The 24,617-nt window shown below is 39.7% G+C and overlaps 1 long non-coding RNA gene across 2 annotated transcripts in view; it reads right to left on the bottom strand.

Annotated features, from left to right (window-relative positions):
- Nucleotides 1-456: 456 nt before the first annotated feature.
- LOC136866891 (uncharacterized) overlaps nucleotides 457-24,617 on the bottom strand; it is a 93,306-nt gene continuing 69,145 nt past the window's right edge. The window contains exons 3-4 of one of the 2 annotated variants that reach the window (XR_011017934.1): nucleotides 10,809-10,982; nucleotides 457-716 (exon numbers count right to left, since the gene is read on the bottom strand). This is a non-coding gene — a long non-coding RNA (uncharacterized lncRNA). Of the gene's footprint in view, nucleotides 735-10,808; nucleotides 10,983-24,617 lie in introns of both variants that reach the window. The other variant, XR_011017931.1, reaches the window with a different exon arrangement.

Raw genomic sequence — 24,617 nt, 5'->3', positions numbered from 1 at the left:
TCCGTGGTTTTCCATTCTCCTGCACTAAGGTGAATGCTGATACAGTTCCTAATATAGGCAACGAAAGCCTACCCCGTCACTTTCTCCAAGCATCTCCTGGTCTGAGAGTCGGCGTCACCGTCTAAGAAGCTCACCTCCCCCTTCAAGGAAGGATTGAAAACATGTTAGTAGCAGTCGAACATCTTGGAACGCGACATAGATAGGGAGTGTTCACCTACTGCTGATTTGTCTGACTGGTTGAGACTGAAATTACGTTGGTGTTCCTTGATACGAGTACCAATGGAACCGTTATGTTTGGCCAATGTATAAATTGCCGCAAGTACAGGAAATTTTGTACACCCCAGGGTGTATTTTATATGGCTTATTACTAAGAGTGGTGCAGCCTTTGTAAGGCAGACCCTTCAACGATGACGGGCACCATGTGTTATAAAAAAAAGGAAACATGATCTTGCACGGAGAAACTTTATTTTACCGGCAGATAAAATAATACATAGTAGTACACATTGCTATTTAACATACTCTCTATTCTTTTCCAAGCTCTTGTTCTTCTACATCAAGACATTGATCTTGGTTAAGACAGAAATCTGCTTCCATTTTCTGAAGCCACGTCATGACGTTCATCCTCATGCTTCATCAACGATCCGAAGAGATGGAAATCACTGCAGGCCTGGTCGGACGGTCACCGCTCAGCCCAGCTCGACAAGGTTTGCCTTTTTCTAGATGAGATAAAGAGACTAGAACTGTGTTAGTATGTGTCTTTTTGAGGGGGGGGGGGGTGCCGTGAGGCTCCGCCCCGCCTCACAGCCCGTGGTGACCTACCTGTTTGGACAAATGACCGACAAGCGAGTACTAACGCAGGAACATAGCCTAGTACAAGAGTACAGAATAACTTGAGGTGCAAAGGCTAGTCTTCTGCCAGCTACTTCCACCCCTCCGTAAAGGAGGAGTTATGAGAAACCTCCCTAAACCCACCAGGCAATCCCATATCTCCTTTCGGCACTGGTTACCCTGTCGCGGTCATACCAAGACATCCCCGGCGCTAGACCACTGCCGCTCAAGAGCCACTGTCACCCCCGGTCCATGGCCGCCTGCAAGGCTTTCAAGGTAGAAAATGGAGAAGGTAATAAAATTAAAAAGAAATGTTGACGCGCGGTCGAGAGGGAATAAATAAAAAGTAGTCTTGCAAACGACCATGCGGATGGCCAGTAATGCGAAAGCTCTTCCCAAAGGAGCTACTTCGCATACCCCCTTCAAACTAGGATATTATCGCAGTCGCCACTTATAACATTACGGACGGACCGCATAGAGAACGTGGTGCCGCACCATTGTTGTCACAGCTCTGCTGATGGTGGTGGTGGTGAATATTGTTTTAAGAGGACGTACAACTGGGCAATCATCCTCCAATAACACTAAGCAGAGCGGGGAGGGGGTAGAGGGGATCCAACAATTAGAAAAATGAAGGTATTGGCCAAAGAAATACAAAGTCCACTACGGGCATGAAAATGAAAGACTCCCAGGGTCTGAAATGAACAAGAGTCAATCAACTGAGGTCGGGTAGGACAGATGAAAGTGAGGAGCCTGGCACAAGCAACGCCAGGGTTCAGCTAAAGACCCTGTGGTCGCCAACCCACGCTCCCAAGTCCCTGGAGCCCCTTTTAGTCGCCTCTAACGACAGGCAGGAGATATCGTGGGGGTTATTCTACTGCCCCCACCCACAAAGCAAGTTAAAGTATATTAAAGCTCTCCCACAAATTTTACGTCTGGTAGAGGAGAAATAACTTTCATGGCGAGCATCAGATCTCTGGTTTTCTGGAGGTAATTCCCGTAATATTAATGTTGTTACTACTGATTGTTTGACTAGATACTCAGGAATAGTACAGGGCAAGGTATATTGCGGAAATCACATTAAGGAGGTTGTCAAGAAAGTTTAGGGCCTACAGGTTTCTCCACACGGTTATGAGGGTATTTAGGGGTGTAGTAAGGATGCAAAGAACAGGGTTGTATAAGTCCCTTGTAAGACCCTAGTGTATGGGATCCTCACCAGGATTATTTGATACGAGAACTGGAAATGATTCAAAGGAAAGCAGCACGATTTGTTCTGGGTGTTTTCCGACAAAGGTGTAGTGTTACGAAAATGTACAAACTTTGGACTGGGAAGACTTGGGAGTAAGGAAACGAGATGCTCGACTACGTGGTATGTTTCGAGCTGTCAGTGGTGAGTTTGCGTGGAATGATATTAGTAGACGAATAAGCTTGAGTAGTGTTTTAAAAGTAGGATAGAAGTATGAAGATAAATTTGGAATTCAAGGGGCAATTGGGGCAAATATTCGTTTATAGGAAGAGGAGTTAGGGATTGGAATTATTTACCAAGGGAGAAGTTCAATATATTTCCAAATTCTTTGCAATTATTCAAGAAAAGACTAGGGAATGTGCCACCTGGACAACTACCCTAAATGCAGATCAGTGGTGATTGATTGATTGATTGATTGATTGATTGATTGATTGATTGATTGATTGATTGATTGATTGATTGATTGATTGATTGATTGATTGATTGATTGATCGATCGGTGGCTTATTCTGGGATCAAGACGTAGGCTACCAGTAGACTCAATAGTGGCACGGTATATTTTTTATTTTTCCGGAACTAATGCTTCAGTTGAAAGAGTTTCTCTCAAATGAACAAACTGTGGACATCTGAAAAATCTCACCTGAAACTTTCTACTCTTAAGGCTTTGTTAATGATCAAGTTTAACTTTTCGCAGAATTGCTTAGAGATTCATAAGTTTTTGAAATCATCACCACAGTTGTTACAGCTAATTATATCCTGTGAGAAGTACGAGTAACACTAGAATGTATCACAAGGGAAGGTATTATATTATTATAATTTTATCTTAAAATGTGTAGTGGAGAAATATTGCAATACCAACTTTGAAGTGTGAAAAATAGCTGTGTCAAAATTTGACCTCTCGTTTATGTGTAGGCTGTCGGAATCAGAGTGCCCCGCTTTGTGCCATGGAAAAAAAAATTAAATATGAATCAATAAAATTTGTTAACATTTTCGTTAAATTTGTACTGCAGGTTATAAAATTTGGTAGATGAAATGTGAATGGTTGAAAAAGTTCATACCTCTGTCGAAATACTGGAAGCGATGTATCTTGAAGAGTAATGGGTATAATGTACTGTCATTCCTTGATCCTTTCGACCAATAGAGGTGTCCGTAGTCGTCTGTTTGTTCCTCTTTCACACAGTGGAAGAATTTGGCGCAGTTTATATGTTGGAGGGTGACTAGTTATGGACAAGCGTTACAGATGAAAGTTGTTGGCAAGCAGATCTCGTCTTATCTCAAGAGGCATTTCTTTAGCGTCTACCAGTAGTGCGTTAGTAGAACTTGAATTCATGGCTCCGAGACATATTGTGAGTGCGCGGAATTGTAGGACATCTAGTTTTCGAAGAACATACTGCGGTGCGTTTCCGAAAAATATGCAACCATAATCCATAAACTATGTACAGATCGTATTAACTTTCAGCTCCCCACCATACTCGACATAGGCTACTTCGGCTCACTTTAGTTGCCAGGTACCAAGCTCGATAGCTGCAGTCGCTTAAGTGCGGCCATTATCCAGTATTCGGGAGATAGTAGGTTCGAACCCCACTGTCGGCAACCCTGAAGATGGTTTCCCGTGGTTTCCCATTTTCACACCAGGCAAATGCTGGGGCTGTACCTTATTTAAGACCACGGCCGCTCCCTTCCCATTCCTAACCCTTCCCTGTCCTATCGTCGCCGTAAGACCTATCTGTGTCGGTGCGACAAAGCAACTAGCAAAAAAAAAAAAAAAAAAAAAAAAAAAAAAAAAGTTGCCAGGTACTCGACGTGTGTGTTCTCCGTGGAAGTTTACACCAGTAGCTTGGCGGAAGTCTGTAAAGGGAAAGATTTTTTTTTTTTTTTTTTTTTTGCTAGGGGCTTTACGTCGCACCGACACAGATAGGTCTTATGGCGACGATAGAAGGGAAAGAATATGCCCAAGATGTACAGATGGAGATGTGTAGTGGAGCTTCTTTCGAGTGAAGACAATAATAGAGGATTTTGTTGGAGATAAATTAAGACCTGTTTGAAATGGTATTAGTTAACTAATGTACTGAATGACACGTCAACAATTCTAGACGAGTGGATAATTATAATACTCAACAATATGGCTGTTGCCATAGCAGTAATTCATGTGCAGAATAAACCGGTTTTGCTGTGGATATTCCCTTCGTACAGGTACTCTCGTCATCGGATGGATATTTATAGTAAGTAACAATATTTATACGTTATAAGTAGAGCTGGGATTTCTATGTAATTACATATTTTGTTCCTTGTTATTTAGGTGCTGGGAAAAGTCATATGTTCACAAAACACTATATTAGGGTTATTATTACCGAATTTCATTGTACATATTTTTTTATATTTGTGGGTATTCTACATATTCTTAGTGATATTACATAAAATTACATATTTTAGCATTTTCCTGTTTTCATATATAATAAATTGCTGAATTGAAGTTTCACACTTAATGTGGGGCTGTTGTTTGCTCTCTCAACAGGGGGATTAAGATAATTATGAGTAACAGGTATTTGAGAGGATGATAGGTGGAGGTAGATACCCTTGCGAAATAGATTATTCTAAAGGTTCCAATTAGCTGCAGGAAAACTGTTACTTTACATGTGCCAGTCTTAAATCTTTCATCCCTTTTAGAGTTAATTGCTTTACAACTAGCCACTTTCATGTTGGAGTTTCCAGGAATATTTTTCTAAGCGCATTTCTGTGACCTCTTTGTTATGTACTTAGGAATTTCCAAATATGTTATTAGAGCTGTCTTCCTTTGAAATCTCTCAATTAGGTTTTAGTTTCTTTTGAACAGCTGAAGAACATAGTTCATGAACAGTTTCCTCTAGAGTCAATATGGCACCAGTAGAGTCCTCGCTGGCTTCAAAGTTAAAATCATGGATTGCAGTTGAGTCCTTTGTAACTGATGGCAAAGTAGTGATTTTCCAAGCATGCAACAAACATATTGCATGTTCCATGAAATCCCAGCTTGAGCAACATTCACGAAGTGTTCTGCATAGAAAAAACCAACAGTTAGGTCTACAAAAGAAACAAATCCTTTTAACACAGATGCAGCCTTCACCTTCAAGTAACCCTTTTTATAAAGACTTATGCAGTGCAATGATTGCAGCCAATATTCCATGGTATAAACTTGAAGTGCCTGAATTCACATCTTTTCTGGAAAAATACTGCAAGCAACATGTTCCTAACCAATCAACACTACGCAAGAATTATCTTCAAATCTGCTACGACGAGGTAATGCACAACATAAGACAGCATATAGGAAATTCTTTCATATGGGTTGCTGTTGATGAAACAACAGATGCTAAGGGTAGATTTATTGCAAATCTTGTGGTGGGGAAGCTACAACCTGACAGAGCCTCAAAACCACGTTTTATCTACTGTAAAGAGCTAGACTTTACAAATCACTCAACTATTGCGAGATTTGTGAATGATGGATTAAGAGCTCTGTGGCTGACTGAGATGAAAGAGGAAAAGGTATGCTCCATTTTACATGCTTGGCTCATGGACTGCAACGTGTTGCCGAAGATATTAGAGCTAAGTTTCCACAAGTGAATAGATTAATTTCAGCAACAAAAAAGGTTTTTATAAAAGTTCCACAACGAGTGCTATCTTACAAACAGCAATTGCCAGAGATACCACTGCCGCCGGAACCAGTGTTAACGAGGTGGGGGACATGGATAGAAGCAGAATCTAGATGCTATAAAGACTGTGGTAGATTCTTTTGATCCTGAAAATGCTGTATCTGTTAGTGAATCACAAACTGCCTTTAGTGACTCCAAAGTGGTCTCCTCAAACACCTACATCAGGAGCAACTTCTGCTGGCTTCCAGAAACCATCAAACGCCTAGAAACATCAGGACTGCCAATGCAAGATTCTATTGCCATCATAGAGGATGCTATTGAAAAACTAAGTGCTGTGCATGGGGAAACTGGTGCAAGTGTATTGAGTAAATTGCAAAAAGTGTTGATGAGAAATCCTGGTTATTCAACATTTCACAGTGAGTGCCGAATTCTAAATGGAGATGTCATTGATCCTCCCGAGGCCATTTCTCCAGCGAAAATTCCTCTCCTAAAATTTGCCCCAGTTACATCATGGGATGTTGAAAGGTCTTTCTCCTCATATAAGAGCATCCTAAGTGACAAACGCCTTTCCATGACCCCAGAGAACATCGAAAAATACTTAATAGTTCACTGTGCCACAAAATTTAAGGAATAAACGTGCTTTGAGTGTTGAAAATAATAAGTTTCTATTGAATATGTGTGTGATATATTCATATAATATGACTCCAAAGAACATTGAAAAATTCTTAATTGTTCACTGTGCTGCAAAATGTAATATAAAGCGTGTTTAGTGTGTTGTAACTGACAAAATGGTACGTTTATATTAATTATATATTACATATTTTGCCCATTCTACATATTTTGGTGCTTTTTGTTACATATTTATGTACATATTATGCCACTTGATACTACATAAAAATCCCAGCTCTAGTTATAAGTAAACTGAATTCAAGTATATATTATAAGATATTATGAAGAAAATATGTACGAGCGTTTTAAAGCTGACAGCTCGTTTTACACGGAACTTACCGTATTCTTCGAATCACTAGCCTTTCGCTGGCTATTTTTCACTTCGCTCTTCTGTGAAATCTGGAAATTCAGGATAAACCTAAAAGGATTTCTAATTCTTAATTACAAGGAAATCCTATAACCATTAACGAAGGCCATGAAGTAAGTTACCCGAGACAGGAGATTCTACCAGTGTGTTAAGACCGAAATATAAAGGGATGAGATTACACCTATAGACAAAAGATGGCGCAACAGCCTCGAAGAGCCTTGGCCTACCAAGTGACCGTTGCACAGCCTGAAGACCTGCAGATTACGAGATATCATGTGGTCAACACGACGCATATTCTCGGCCGTTGTTCTTGGCTTTCCAGACTGGGCCCCTATCTTACCGTCAGATAGTTTCTCAACTGTACCGGTAATCACGTTGGCTGAGTGAACTTCGAACCAGCTTTCAGATCCAGGCAAAAATCCGTATCTTGGCCTGAAATCGAACCTGGGGCCTCCGGGTATGAGGTAGGCATTCTACCCCTAGACTGCGCCGCCGGCAGATAAAAATACCTGGGATCAGAAATGAAAATTTTCGTCCGTGGAACAAAATTAAATTTGTCAACTGTTCGAGACTCCGATGTGAGTAAATTTCTGTCATTTACCTCTGATAGTATTTAGGGCAATCACCCAGGTGGCAGATTCACTATCATTTACTCACCTAGTCTTTTCTGGAATCGTCATCGTCGTCGGCTTTAACTCGTTTCTGAGTAATTAACTTCTTCCAATGTAGCCACTGATGCTTTCACGGCCCGTACTTATAGCCATGATATAGGCTTTTGGACTTATGCCGTGTCAAGAAAATAAGGTGAAATTCTTTACGCTCCGCAGAGAACTTTGCATCTTCAGAAGAAAATCGCGACTGTTCACGAGAAAGGCTTCTCAAAGAATGAGGTTTGAATTTAGATGTTATAATAGAAGTGGTAGTGGTACGTTCATTCGTCACCAGATGGCTCACCGAACGCGGTACAGCGCTAGCATTCGAAGCGGAAGGATTTGTATTACCTGTTAATTATGTGTGAAGATATATTTTGTAGATGTTGTAGATGTCTTTATTGTTAGATGACTGATAATTTATGAACTTATTTTTTTGCAATTTGTATGAACACATATAGGTCTTATGGCGACGATGCAATAGGAAAAAGCTAGGAGTGGGAAGGAAGTGATCATGACCTTAATTAACACGTTGGGTGCCACGTGCCGCCATATGGCGTCACGGTGGTCTACAAATTTGAGATGGCGTGACGCCATATGGCGGCACACCGTTCTTGAAATCAGAGTTGGCGTGACGCCATATGGCGGCACAGTTGAGTTTCAGACGATGCGCCGTAGATAATCAGCTGTGACATCTATGCGCGTAAAATTGGTACTACGTGAAGGGCGAACTTCAGGGTCTATTCCAGCTATGTATTTTTACTGTATGCCACCATGTGGCGCCACAGTATTCTTCCGAAGCCACTGACTGGCCAGTGGTCTTTGTCACAGGTGAAAGCGCGCCAGGCTTTGTTTATTCCTCGTTTACGTACGTATTATCACCCAGTTTATATAGTTGTGCAAAAATATAAAAAATTGAAGATATTGGTAATAATCTTACGAGGGAACACATACATGTGTTACACTCGGATTCGGTTGAAATTTGGTAGGAATATTCGTGGGAGGCAGTAGAATGCCAAGGTGAAAACTGCATGTACCCAGCGCAAGTTTAAACGCCAAAATTGAGCAAATAAATAGTCATAAAATTAGAAGTACCACGGGAGTAACGGGGTGTGGCGGAGAGGTAGGGAGGAGCGAAACATCGGACGTGAACCAACCGGGCTGCGTCGAGCTGCGCCAGCAGCCAGGTAGCGTACAGTTAGCGCGTTTCCCTTAACTTCCCGATCAGATGTGCAAAACGTAAATATGAATACAGCACATGAAACAAGTGTACAAAGGACGATGTTTGAACAACGATGCCAATAAGGTTTGAAAAATTACAATGAGTAACAAGAACTCGGGCATGCCGAGACGCATATTTTCATTGTTTAGAGTTATCAGAAAACTGTTCACAACAATATGTAATGCAATATAAGTACTTGTTTTGCATTTTACTAGGTTTTCATAAATATTGCGTTAATTTGAATTAGGAAATAAATATCCCGTATTGGAAATTCGTATTGAACATTCCATGTCAAAAAATTCTGTGACACCATATGGCGTCACGCTATATTTTATCTTTCCTAAAAATTGATGTGACACCATATGGCGTCACGCATGACCATGGTATGGTGAGATAAAATTTACTTAGTACATCATATAAATACATCCCAAGATTATATAAACAGTCTACAACGCGTACAATTGCTTTGGCACCAGCGGAATGCAATTCAAAAACATGCCTGGCACCAGTGGAATAGTGTGCTACAATCGGCTCGGCACTCAACGTGTTAAGGTACTGCCCCAGCATTTGCCGGTATGAAAATAGGAAACCATGGGAAACCACCTTCAGAACTGCTGACAGTGGCGTTCAAACCCACTGTCTCCCGAATGCAAGTTAACAGTTGTGTGACCCAAACCGTGCAGCCACCAGCTCAGAACTATTTTGTAGCCTTAGAGTTATTGTGTGTGTTTAATTTAAGGTTTTTATCTTAGATTGTTTTATTTCACATGGAACTTTGTCCTTGTAGCAGCCCAGATTGTCTGGAAACTAACTGATCCTTTCAAATAATTAAAATAAGTGATAAATGTATGCATATACACGTAGCACTATATATATGATGTAGGCTACATGATTCTGTCATTGAAACTGTCACCAATCAGTCTAGAGAACCCCACAACTGTGAATTCAGTACTGATATTGGTCATTTTGAACATTTTCTTTCTCACCCCTTATGACCTACATGGCAATGGAGGCTGAACTTGGACTCAGACAACATCCAGAGTGTTACAATTCATCTTGGCGACCCCGAAAAGTATGGACTCGACACTAATATTTGCCATTTTCATTTATTTTTACTTGTCACTCCCTCTAAACCCTCAACTGTAGGGGTGCTAGGGATGTCTTACTCCCACAGTATTTTGCTCGAGATAATGAGGCATATGTGTATCAAGTGCAGTTAACAGCTATGCTGGAACATACATAATCTTGGACATTTTGGGCATTTTCCTTTTCACCCCTTCTCACCCCTTCCTCCATGGTGATAGTGGCTGAACTTGCACTTAAATGACATCCAAAGTGTCACTATTCATCCCAGCGGCCCCAAAAACTCTTCAACACTAATACAGGCCATCTTTGATTATTTTTACATCACTCCCTCCCCACTACATCCTTAGGGGTGCTAGGTGTGTCTTACTCCCACAGTATTTCTCTCCAGATTGTATGAAGTCATTGGACTTACACCGTGTCAAGAAAATAAGGTGAAATTCTTTATGCTTTGCAGAGAACTTTGCTCTGCATCTTCAGAAGAAAATTTCAACTGTTCACGAGAAAGGCTTCTCAAAGAACGAGGTTTGAATTTAGACGTTATAATAGAAGTGGTAGTGGTACGTTCATTCATCACCAGATGGCTCACCGGATGCGGTACAGCACTAGCGTTCAAAGCGGAAGGATTTGTATTACCTGTTAATTATGTGTGAAGATATATTTTGTAGATTTTGTAGATGTCTTTATTGTTAGATGACTGATATTGGTTGATATTGCAGGTTTGCCTTTACTCACTGTCATATCTATTCATTTAGCTTTGCCGAAATCTTTATTACACGTGATAATTTTCATACATTTCAAATCTTTATGTAAAGATATGCTCCTCAGCTATGTGCAACCTGCTAAGTACCTACAGAATGTATTGCAGGTTAGGGTAAGCCTTTGCCTGCAATTATTGGAGTGATCATTTAATGACTTGATTTTAGGATTACTCAAACTTGACTGACCTTTGAGACCTATTAATGCCTGATGATTCATTGGCAGATAATTACAGAGAGAATAAAACAAAAATTAAGCAAATTGGTCCAATAGAACAGATGGACAGACTGGACAAAGCTGTTTTTAGTAAACTCTTTTAATATTCTGTATAAATTACACCTTAACAGATTTACTTGTCTACTTACTTTATATCAAATCCTGAGCAATAGTAGCCACTGGGAGTGAAGTAGCAAACAAAACAAACCCCATGGCGCAACAGCCCCAAAGGGCCATGGCCTACCAAATGACCGCTGCTCAGCTGGAAGGCCTGCATTCTGTAGTCAGCAGGACAAATGCTCTCGGCCATTATTCCTGGCTTCCTAGAATGAAACGAAGCGCCACTTCTTCCATTTATAAATATTTATATATTAAATTTTGTTCCATATCATTTTTAAACTTTTTATTTCACTGTCCAAATATCTGTATTGGAAGTATGTTTCAACTTTGCACTTATTTCTGCATTATGTTCAATTGGCATCACCAAAGCTGACAGGAGTACTAACATGAAGAGCTTATAAGAGTCCACTATCGTATTGTTAGGATTTCCTGCTTGCTGTGGGCGTGGAGGCTGAAGCTCTTTCCAAAGCTGCATGTTAACAGTTGGTTACCATGACAACCAAGTACAGTTTATACTTACCTAAAGCGAGTTTCAAGTCGAAGTGGATCTATATTTACAGATATTTCTGGGAGATTCGAAAGTACATTGCAGCCTCGCTTGGCAGTCTGGTACATTGATATGGCCAAGACAGAACTAGCAGTACATTTTAAGCCATCCTTTGCATCTCAATAAATCTCCCATTCAAACCTCAATACTGTCAGTTTTGTGAAGAGTTGTTGGTCTTTTATTTATGAATATGTTATTTTAAAATTACCTATTGTTAGTGAAATTCAATGAAATGACATACAGTATTTATATTTAATTAGTGTCTTGTTATAAGTGACATTTTAATATGACAACATGGACGTTGAATGAATATGCAAAATTATATAGCATGTAGTGTATTACACACACCATTGTAACATTGGACTTGACTTGTACTGTATACAGCATCATTTCAAACATCAATAAAACTACTTTCAGTTGATCTTTATTTACACAAATTCCATTTGAGGAAAGGGGTATTCACAGAATTTCCACTTCCAAAACAGACCTGTGTTCAAGCCACAAGCTGCTACTGATCCAGAGTGAAATTTAAGAACTCAAGATTTCATCAACATTATCATCTCATTACCCTACTTCCTCCACCATTCAGCTATCCATAAATTAATAACATATTGTGTTTTCTCTTACAGGGACAGGGCATTACCTTGCTCATATCATCAGTGAAATTGTACGATGAAATTCTTGAGGTACATGGCAGAGGTAAGTTCCATTCAGCTACGTAAAATAATATAATAGGCCTAGGTGTAGATTGTTAAACAGAATGTAACAAAGATATAGAGCACTGAATTCCTCATACACAGAGAGGAAAACATCTATATATATAAAATAAGAGTTTTGTCTGTACATTGGTCAGAAGTTGAAAAGAATGGTATTTCTGTATCGGTTATGGGCATAACAAGGAAATGCACTTTTAACTTCTCCGCAATGTCTGTCTGTCTGTCTGTCTGTCTGTCTGTCTGTCTGTCTGTCTGTCTGTCTGTCTGTCTGTCTGTCTGTCTGTCTGTCTGTCTGTCTGTCTGTACACACATCACTAGAAAATGGCTAGAGAGAATTTAATGAAAATCGGTATGCAAAGTCGGGGAATAAGTTGCTACAATCTAGGCCATAAATAATTTTATTCACGCTGATGGAAATGGTATTTTAGGGGAAGGCTTGAAACTTAATTCTTAAATATTTACATTATTAGTGGTCCTATCTCATTGAAAATTGGTATACGAAGTTGGAGAGTGAGCCACTATAATCTAGGCTATAAATAATTCAATTCATCCTGAGTGAAATGGTAGTTTAGTGGAAGGCCTAAAATTTAATTCTCAAATATTTATATTATTAGTGGTCGTATCGATAAATACTACATAACCAAAGTTATATAGAATTGAATTTACGACCATTTATGACTTATACATTTTTACCGTACCGGCTATGATAACACAGATATTCGTGAATTTGTATTTTTGTTGCTAAGTCCATATCATTGCCGAGCCACGAGAAAATGGGTTAACAGAATTTAATGAAAATCGGTATATAGAGTCGGGGAATAAGAAACTAAAATCTAAACTATAAACAATTTTATTCACCCAGGATGAAATTGTAGTTTAGGGGCAGGCGTCTAAGATATAATTTTTAATTTAAATACCTATGTCATTGGTTCTATCGAAATACACTACATAACAAATGTTATAGAGAATACAATTTCCGGTCATTTGTGTTTTATTCAGTTTTACCGTACCGACTGTGGTAAGAGAGGTATTTCAGATTCGGAAGAAAACTAAATGTGAAGGCCTACAATATCGAAAGCGCATAACATTAATCAACAATAACATTACATTGGCCATTGTTTGTTGTGATGTTGTTTGTCTCTTAAGTTGCCTCTCAACTCCAATAGATGAGATTACTGCTGCGTACCGAGTATAATAGCCTGATTGAATATTGGCGGGAGATAGCTGGCGAGTTAGAAAACTTTCTTCTTTAGCATGCCATTCCTCTGGTTCATACATTTTCTGATATTGCTGGTACGTAACACACTGGTTCATCATAGTATTCCAGCTATTCAATCTCTACTTTGACGCGCTGTTTCGAATGAGCAGTGGGCATACTTAAGGCAGAGGCTCACTTAGTAGAGTACTGGTAGTAGTTGTAGTATGGCCTGGTCTAGAATAACAATTAGGGCTATTCCAAATCATAGCACCGCAATTCACTAAATAACTCAAAATTCAACCCTGAAAAGAGCTGTTTCTTAAGGAAAGCTTCTTCCTTTTCAAGTTTATTAAATTCCATTTTTTTCCAAATTAGTAATGAAGAGGGGGTTTCTCCTCTGGCTTGGAGGAAAAACTTGCCTCGAAGTCAGATAGATTTTTCCGTCGCCACTTTAGTAAATTGATACTTTCCGACTCATCGGGGTACTCCTGGGAAACAGATTAGTAAAAGAGCATAGTTTTTGCCCTCGGAGTCATCACTATTCAACGCCCGCCCCGCCCCGCCGAAAATGGACGAAGAGGATTTACGGCTCACGGCTTGGTCATTCCATCTCTGGAACTTTGGACTGTTAGATCGGCAGCGTAGTACTGTTCTTTAAAAGTGAGAAAATGTGTAGTTTTTCATTTCATTGAGTATTTCATATGAAAGCTTTGCTTTTAACCGCGCCATTTCTACTGACGTCATTGTAATGTATGTCCATTTCAGTTGGGAAAACCACTAAGACAGTCTTTCTGAGGATGTAAAAAGGCAGGTGGAGAGTGTCTACCATTATAACAAAAGCTCCCCAACCTGATTGTTACTGATGGTATGCAAACGGATCTACCATTAGAGTGAAAATTCTGTAACTCAGTCTTCATATGAGAAAATATGTTTGGTGACTTCCCCATCGCGTTTCTAGGGTAATGTTAAGAGCTATGCAATTCATACAATCTTGCTCACAACATGTACACTACCTAACCTAGAATTCTAACATAGAATTCCGTGAAGCACGGGTACATCAGCTAGTAGTTATATAAACATAGATCTGGAAATGCTTAATTCATAAGTTATCAGACTGGCAGCCATATGTTTATTTTGTGGAAATGAACGTGAGAAACTCACATGTTAAAATCTATATATTTATCTTGGTTGTCTGAACAGAACAATATGGCACCAACTATTTATTAGTAAATTGTGGAGCCTATCATACAATAAGCTAGGAATGTCAGCATGTATTTAGAACTCAATGAGGGGATGAGCTGAGTTGGTACTTAGAGAAGCTAGATAAGGTCTTATTCAAGGGAGGTAGAATACAGCTTCCATGCTATTCAAAGAACAGAATTTTACTTTGAAGGGATGGTCTGATTTTATCTGAGCAATTGTATTTTTAGTCCTTTTTATTATAGGCTATTGATTTCTTGCACATCTTGAAATTATACAATTTTATCCCTTGTATATTATGCAGCATACCCTCCCTTAAAATGAGCTTTGCCCTTTTTGCAGGTATTTTATTAATACCAGATTTTAGTTAGTCTACTCTTAATATGATACCTACAGCTGAAACTGGTTTATATGTGGTAACATTTAAGCTCTTTAGATTTTTTTTTTTTTTTTTTTGGTGAAATTATCAGAATTTTGCCCCAGTGTAGTAGTGGACTCATCAGTTGGATACTACACCTTTCCAAAATGCTGGCGGCTAGTGCGCCGTTGAGACACTACTACTACTACTAAAATGTTTTAATTCCTCCCCTGAAAGGGGAGGTGGGCCTCTTAGACGGTGACGCCGTCTCTCCTGCCGGGAGATTTGTGACGGTGAAGGAGATGCTCGGAGATGGTGAGTGGGTTGGCGGCCGTGGCCTATACTAGGAACTGTTCCGGCATTCGCCTTAGTGCAGGAGAATGGTAAACCATGGAAAACCATTATCAGGACAGCCAACTGTTGGGGTCAGCCGTGAGGTCCAGCCCTGACCCGTCTCCCGAATGCAGAAGCGTAGAGTCACGGCCACCCCTCCTCTGCTCGGTTGGCCGGTCAGAGTGCAGAGCTGTTGCACCACCAGTCGTGGTCACATGAGGGCCGAGACCCACTCTGCATCTACCGACATTGAGACACCACTGCAAGCCTCTTACATGGGACAATGCAGTCATGGTGCTCTAGGGGAAGCATGTGCTTCCACTTGTATAAATGCCTGCTTTTGGCCTACATCAGAAATAAGGTTTCTAGAAGGAAACCGTAATTTAATTTCATCGATTGCAAATGTTAAAAACATTTAAGTTCTTTAGGCTTTTTCAATCATAAAATTACCAGCATTTTGCCCCAGTGTAGCAGTGGGCTCATCAGTTGGATTACTACACCTTTCCAAGATGCTGGCGGCTACTGCGCCGTTGAGACACCACTGAAAGTCTCTTATGCAGAACAATGCTGTGACAGTACACTAGGGGAAGCATGTGCCTCCATTTGTATAAATACCTGCCTTTGGCCTTTATATCAAAAACAAGGTTCCTAGAAGGAAACCATAATTTAATTACATAGATTTCAAATGTTGAAAACATTTAAGTCCTTTAGGATTTTTCAATTGTGAAATTACCAACATTTCACCTCAGTAAAGCAGTGCTTTATACGATGGTTGGGGCAAAAGTCATGGCAACTATTTTTTTCTTGAAGATACCAGTCTGGTTGGAAAATGTGACATATACAAACAAAAGGACAAGGTGTTAACTACATGTGTGGACAATGAATAGCATTGAAATATCGTTAACACACTAATTTATTACGGTACTATACAGGGCAATATCGCCTTCCCGGTGCAAAGGAATGACAACACAGTACACATAAAGTTGACATGACAAACCTGGGCCTAAAGACCCTCAATATAGTCCCCTGCTACTGACACCCCACGCTGCCAACGATGTGGGAGGCGATGAATACTATCTGCCTCAGCATTTGCTGCACAATGTGTGAATCGGGTCACCTGCTGGTGCACAGCATTAGCAATGTCCTCTCATGTTGCAAACCGCCTACCACGTAGTGGTACCTTAATCTTTCGAATGAGATCAAAGTCACAGGGCGAAATGTCGGGAGAGTATGGTGGGTGCTCCAATTCTTCCCATCCCCAACGTCGCAGTAGCTGCCCTACACACTCTGCTTTATGTGGTTTTGCATTGTCGTGCAGGATTATTGCACTGTCCACAAGATCCGGACGTTTCTCCCAAATGCCACGTCATACCTGTCGCACCAGGAAGTCCCTGTAGTACTGTGCGGTCACTGTTCTGCCATGTGGAACAAAGTGGCAAACAATGACACCCCTGCCGTCATACGCGATGATCACCATCAGTTTGACTGGGGAAGGATTCTGACGGACCTTCTGCCTCCTTGATGATCCAGCATGTCGCCACTCCGCGGACTGACATTTCAGTTCTGGTTCGTATGCCCTGACCCAAAATTCATCGATGGCGATTATTCGTGACAAGAATTGATTGCCGTCCTGTTGCCAGCGTGCAAGGTGGTCAGAGCATATTGCATAGTGCACCTACCTTTGAACTTCCGTCAGTGCATGCGGTACCCACCGCGATGCGATTTTGCACAGTTGCAGCTCATTACGCAATATCCTGTGGATGGTGCGTCCCTCTATGCCACGTGCCGTCTCTAACTCCAGTAGTGTCCATCATCTGTCTTCATCCAGGAGCTGCTCTATGATGGCATGTGCCACGTTGATCCACACATTGACAGGTCGTCCCGAACGTTGCACATCACTGGTTGACACACGTCCTTGCTGAAATTTTCCTACCACCGTGCTACTGTATGGTATGGTAGGGCGTTATTCCCAAGGGTTTCCACTAATTCACTGTGAAATTCTATCGCATTTCTCCCTTGGAGAACGGCTATTCTGACATAAGCATGCTGCTCAACACAGGTTACTTCCATCTCTCACGACGCTCACCAACTGACTGATTTCACAGCCCTCGCTGCGCTACTACCACCTATCACAGAGCCATCTGTTGTTCTGCATACACACTATGCCTGCAGAACTTCCACACGACATACACGTTTGTGATCCGTTCACATATCTACAAGAAAAAAAATAGTTGCAATGATTTTGCCCCAATCCTCGTATGTTATTCAAAGGGATGAGATTTAACTACATACTATGCAGAATTATGTATAAATGAGAATTAATTTTTGAGGGGATATGTTAATTGAAAATTGACTACAGTAACAATCCATAAAATACCGTATTTGTTTTGCTCTTTTTATTTTCAACTTCTGCTTTGTTAAACCATTGCTATCTTTTATTCTTATAACACCTTCCCATTTGCCTCCACTTCCACGCTAAACAGCTAACAGCTCGTAGTTGACGTTCTTTTCACAGTAGTGCTAGTACAATATCACATCTGAGAGCATTCTTAGTTCCACTAAGCCATCATTTTCCTTGTTATTACATGTGTTTTAGTGTTTAATGAAGTGTTTGTGGTTGTGAATGAGTTTTGTGTTTATTGGGTATGAGTGAATTAGTACCACACTTTGGGAATCTAAGATATATGGTTACACTTAAGCTTTTCTTACTTAACCATCGGTATGTGAAAGATGGGTGACCACATTAACAGGAATCTTAATGTGAACACTACCAAAGGAACAATGAATAAGCAATTCCAATGAAATGAAATGGCGTATGGCTTTTAGCGCCGGGATGTGTCTGAGAACTTCGGCTCGTCAGGTGCAGGTCTTTCGATTTGACACCCATAGGCGACCTGCGCGTCATGATGAGGATGAAATGATGATGAAGACGGCACATACACCCAGTCCCCGTGCCAGCAGAATTAATCAATTATGGTTAAAATTCCCGACCCTGCTGGGAATCGAACTCGAGACCCCTGTGACCAAAGGCCAGCACACTAACCATTTAGCCATGGAGCCAGACAGCAATTCCAATGAAACACTTTTAATGCATTGCCATATCATACAATATCTCTGCTTTACGTGAACATAGTGTCCACCCATCTGTGTCCAGGACAGTCTGAAAGAATAAGGAAGTTTGCTACATAGCTACATGAAGCATCTCTATGGGTATGTCTGATACCTCTCTTTATATCCTTCTCTTTAGATCAGCACATATATGAACATTCCCGTGATAAACTCTTCTTTCAGGTATGGTGAACGATGTAAATCTTGAAGCCTAGTATCTGGACATTATTCCTTGCCAAGTTTGGTACACATACTACTCACAGTTTCCTGTCTAGAGTGGGTTGAGTAGGGAAAATTTAATTGTAACTGCCTGGTATATCTATTGTATGGGTTTCCAAACTTTGAATGTATTAACTGTGATCAGTTTTTAAAATTTTATTTTGATTATTCTGTGTGTACACATGGATGTATCCAGGAAAAGTAATAATTTTTGTCGTAGATGATGGTTAGCTATGATTGTATACTGCTGTCTGCCATACTGCAGAAATAAGAGCAGGAAATTACAGGGAATTTGATTTCACAAATTTCCATACCATTCCGAGCTCAGACAGAAATGGCTAAATTCTATTTCTAGAGATGCATTTGTACCCAATTTTGAGTAAAGAACTTCTTTTCTTGGATCTGAGTTTCACCTTGGACTGAAAATAAAGAAACTGAAGGACAATGTTTTACCCTGCTGTGACTGAAGGTTATCCTGTATATATAAAACACCTAAAATAACTCCAGAAAGGAGAAAAAAGTGAAAAATGAACCATGGAAAAAAGAGGAAGTTAGATGATGAGTAGAGGGCTCAAGGCAATAATGACAATACTGCTATGGCAGAAACGGGAAGATATGATGGAGGCCCACATGGCATGCAATGTACCAATTAAAACGGTCATAACAGCAAGTCCATTGAAGTTCAGACAGAAAATAAAGCTCACAATAATTATTTAAATACCTCAAAGCATTTGTCGTCAATAAGAATAAAACTATAGTGTGCAAATAATAAATTAAAAGAGGCAGTTAAACCAATATGAAAATCACCATGCTAGAAATTAATGAAGGAAAAGTCAAAAGAATCTAAATTGAAGGGTCGGAGGAAAAAACCAGGTAAGTCAATTTTTCATCGAAATTGAGATATTGTTACAGTCCGCTTCAGAGTGATCATGCGCATCTATTGAGAGGTCGGAAATGGAAAAAAAGCAGGCGAGTCAGGAGAAATTAGCACTCAAAGTTTCGCTGTTAGGGGAAAGAAATAGGGAAGTCAAGCACAAAAGTTGCTTTTTCTCAAGTTGTACAAATATTGACTCTCCTGCTTTTTTCCCCTGACCCTTCAATTGATGAGATGTCTGGCAAGCAGCAGCTGCTGTACGATAAGAAGCTAGATACAGCTTTGGTCACAAGGACACATCAGCACAAACAAAAGATCACAAATGTAAAAATAGATCAAATGAGTTTTATATTCTTCAAGATTCAAGAGAACATAGGACAGTACTTGCAAAACATTTACTGTGCTTCCTGGTAAATGGCTTATCAACCAACTACTGAATTCCTGTGGTATATTTCTTTTCAAAGACATTTTTTGACCTAGAATTTCATGTCGTAAAGAAATCAGTAGTACTGAAAAAAGTGGAGGCATGTGGGATTTTATAATATTGAGATTAGTTACTGACAGTCATAAAACGAATGTAAAAATGATGAGATGATCATAGGAAGGAAAAGCAATAAAGCCACAGATATGTCATCCAGAGGATATTTCTAGCTATTGACCAGCGCCTAATGAATAATGTTATAAACGTTTTTTCTAGAAAATACAATGACAGATGGTCATAGAGAGGTAACAAGAAGCCATCTAGAATACTGTCCAACTCGTTGGCTGAATGGTCAGCGTGCTAGCCTTCGGTTCAGAGGGTTCCGGGTTCAATTCCCGACCGGGTCGGGAATTTTCACCTTAGTTGGTTAATTCCAATGGCTCGGGGGTTGGGTGTGTGTGGCGTATTCAGCATTGGAAACTATCCTAGGTAGGGCCCTCATCTTCACAGACATGCAGGTCGCCTAATAGGCCGTCGACGAGAAAAAGACCTGCACCAGGCCTCTCCAGAGGCTATATGCCATTATTATTATTATTATCTATAATACTTGTATAAATTGTAATCAAATGAAATAATTAAGCCTGGTCCTTTCCTAACCAGGAAATATGTTGTACCAACAAAATGTGAGTTAAATGTAAAAGGAGATGAATATTCTCTATAGAGCACTTGACTGCTTTAGAATATCTGGAGGAAAATTCTTTCCATTTGAAAGTACAAGCTTTCTAGAATTGCAGTACAACCATTACTTTTTTGAGATTCATAAAGAAATGATTCAGTACTCATCTTTGTTGAAAAATTCATTGCTGGCATATTTTACATTTTGAAGAAATTGGTGAACGAAAGGCTATGAGATTTCTGAGCGAAGAAGTGTATGAATATTCCATTGACTATTTATTCAACCATTAAATATTTCAAGTACCTTCTGTCCTCTGGATTTCAGTTTATACTAACTACCTAGGTACATCTTCAGTAAATTAAGACAAATTTCAGAAAGTGATGATATGTTGGATTGTAGGGCAGTAAAGGATATTGAAAACAGGCTGAATTTACTTCTCTCACATGCATGCACGAATGCACGAATGCACAGAAGTACAAAAGATCACGTGATGCAAGAATGTGAAAAGGAAAGGTGTAATGCAGAGTACTATTCCAAACTCAGTGATGGATATCTTCAACAACCTTAATTAACCTCCATTAAAGTTCAATTATTTGTAATATTTCCCAACACTCTTTATTCATATTCTATTATGTATTGCACGTGCTCAACATTTATCTAAATTTTAGGTCCTAGATTCTTTTACTATCGAATAAGAATCAATGACATACATTGTAGGTTTTAGAGTATATCCAGTGCAAAAGAAAACTCAGTGTACTGTAAATTGTGCTATCAGCTGATCAGCAAGAGTAAAATTAGTTCCCCACTGACAGAAAGACATTTCAAATAACCTACATTGTTCATCTGAAGAATTAGTGTGGAAAATGACCATAATTTTCCAATTCATGCAAGAAACTGCAAAGAGCATGAATGTGTGACTGAAATTGTTTTACCTGTACTGAAAGAAAACTTAAATAATATGAACCTCATCTTCTGTCAGTAGTCATAATGAGCAGTTACGCAGTTTGATTTGTAAAATAGTAATTCCCATATTTCTTGACAAAATTGCTTGTGAAACTACAGAACAATTTTAAAATGTTACCGGTACATATATAAATGGAGATGCCCCTAAGGTATTAAGCTGTCTGCAGCAGATGCAAAGACAACGAGGGACAAATTTGTATTTGCTTCACAATCTGTTGTCTTTGTTTTGACATTCTTGAAGCAGCTTGGAATCTGCAACTTTCCTATAACAAGTGGTTGGAGCTTGTGCAGTCTATCAGAATTTGTAGCCAGCAGAACAGTTGTACTTTGTTCTACTTTCTCTTTGCTCCTCTCATGATACTGGACATGGTCTTCCTTTATGTAACAAACACTTGTAGACTGGCTTCATTTTTATGTTGGTTCCATTTGACCATATTAGGTGCTGTTTATTCCTGTACCGACTTATATAAACTCATTAAAACTATTTAAAATAGTATTCTCGTTAAATCTGCTTTGCCAATACACTTTCTGGTAATGAACCTTATTTATTCATTGTACATGTACATGTTTTGAGAACAATAAGCATTCTCTCCATCAGCAATCATACAAACTTATTTCAACTGTCAAAGTCTAAAATAGAGATTTTATATAATTACAGCATCAATGTATAGTGCTGCGTCTTACATCGCCTATACAGAAAACCTGCGCTTCTTTCATAGTTTCTGAGGAGTATTTGTGGCTTATTTTGGGTGCTGAGTTTGTGTTAGTGTTATCCAAAGAATATACTCTCGTTTTATAGTGCTTTTAGTGTATTATTTATTATAAATTTTTTGCAGTAAGTGTCAGCCATCTTGTTAACTGCTACAATAGTTCCATAGATAACACTACGTAAATAGCCACTCGTTATGTTCGGCTAACATCTTTGCCCTCACTCTCACCCATTTTGTTTCTTTGTCTTTGCTACCATAGAAACTATGATGAAGATTGGCACTCTGTTTAGCATTCTTAGCGTTGCCTAGGTCACACAGCCAGCCCATATTGTCAGCCATCTTTAAGATGAGTAAAGTGAGGCTTCTGTACTAACAGCATATTACACATTACCTGGTCAGCTTGCGTGGGGGTTTGGTTCTGAAATGAGTAGGAGCTAAACATAACCCTGCGTGAGACACTGGGGTGGGGGGCCTCAACCCCGACACAGCACGTCCCAATGGCTGATAGGGTACGTCCTGTAGATATGCAGGACAGGTGCGAATAAGGCATGGTCAAATAAGCACCCGCGGATCAAATGAGGCTAAAAAGAAAATGGTCAACGGTCTCTAAGGTGGAAGAGGTGGTCTCCCAACGGCTTGGAGGGCGGAAGAACTAACCCCAAGTCTTACCAAGTTGGTTTTTATTCTTGGATAGAAGATATGGACCGAATACCCCCTCCGGGATAAGGGGGCCCCCTATACTAAGTGCCAACGGCCTCCAAGGAGGGCGGATGAGCGGGTACAGGGTAGGTCACTCTCTTGCCCTTGGAGTGGGAAACTGCTCCTAAAGGCGGATGAACCAATATGGTCAACGGCATAGGATGGAGAAGGCCAGAAGGAAACCACTTCATTAAAGATCCACTGGATATCCCTTGTTAAGCAGCAATGATGGTGCGCTTTGGAACTAAATGTAATTCCGGAGGTAAAATAGTCTCCAATTCGGATCTCTGGCTGGGGTCAGGGACAAAGCGTGGAAGAAACACAAGAAATATTATCTTAGGAACTTGGAATATACGATCTCTCAACATTTGTGGTAAGCTAGAGAATGTAAAAAAGGAGATGGCTAAACATGACATAGACATATTAAGAGTGAGTGAAATAAAATGGCCTGAGAAGGGGGGGACTTCTGGATGATAACTTTAGAATTATATACTCTGGAGAAAAAGGAAGCCATGCAGGTGTAGGAATAGTATTAAGTAAAGAGTAGGTGTACAAGTTCAGAGCTATGTACAATACAGTGATAGAATAATTATGGTGAGAATAGAAAATGAACCAGTTGACATGATAATAATACAGGTGTACATGCCAACAACGAATCATTCAGATGAAGAAGTGGACCAGGTATATGATCAGTTAGAGGAGTTAATGGATAGCATTAAGGACGAGAACCTCATTTTTCTTGGAGACTGGAACGCCTCTGTTGGTGAAGGAAAAGATGGGAAGACTGTAGGTCAGTATGGTCTTGGAGTAAGAAATGACAGAGGACAACAACTGATAGACTTTTGTAAAGCAAAAGGACTAATAATTACAAACACCTTGTTCAAACAGCCCAAGAGAAGAAGGTACACCTGGAGTGCACCTGGAGATAAAGCGAGATACCAAATAGATTATATTATGGTAAGGGAAAAATACCGTAACCAAGTCAAACAATGCAAAAGTTATCCAGGGGCTGATGTAGCGAGTGACCACAACCTAGTATTGTTAAAATCTGATTTAAGACTAAGAAAGAGAAAGAATGCGGAAAAATATTGCAGATATAATGTGAGGAATCTAAAACAAGACAGAATCAAGGAAAACTATCACACACTGGTTAAACAGAATGTCGCAGAAATACCCAATGGTACAATGAATGAGAAATGGATGGGCCTTAAACACTCTATCATAGAAGCTGCAAATCAGGTGATAGGGAAAACGACGAAACAAGCACGAGAACCATGGGTTACAGACTATGTGCTTGAACTTATAGAGGAAAGAGGAATCAGAAACTATAAAAGACTCCGAAACCTAGTCAACAGAGAAGCAAAGAAGGCTAAGGAAGAATATATAATGAGACAATGCAAAGAAATAGAAGAAAGAATGGAGAAAGGAAACACAGAAACTGCTTATGAATTGATTAAGAAACAATTCAGAACCTTCACTGGTCGTAGTAACAGCATATTAGGTGAAAATGGGAAACTGTTGTCTGAGAGCAAAGAAGTGGGAGAAAGATGGAAGCGATACATAGAAACATTATATGAAGATCCTATTGACATAAATGAACTTGAAAATGAAGACAACATAACAAGTGACCAGCTGGGGCACCTCTTTAACAAAAGAAGAATATCTTAAGGCTGTGAAAGAATTGAAACCTAATAAAGCGCCAGGATGCGATGAAATAACTGGAGAAATGATACAGCGACTGGATGATGAAACACACGGCTATATTTTAAAACTGATCACGGAAATATATGAAACCGGAGAAATTCCAGAAGATTTT

This window comes from Anabrus simplex, chromosome 1 (genome assembly GCF_040414725.1).
Source record: "Anabrus simplex isolate iqAnaSimp1 chromosome 1, ASM4041472v1, whole genome shotgun sequence".
NCBI classification, from domain to species: Eukaryota; Metazoa; Arthropoda; class Insecta; order Orthoptera; family Tettigoniidae; genus Anabrus; species Anabrus simplex.
The sequence above is the reverse complement of the archived record's forward strand: the minus strand, read 5'-3'. Positions and strand labels throughout refer to the sequence as shown.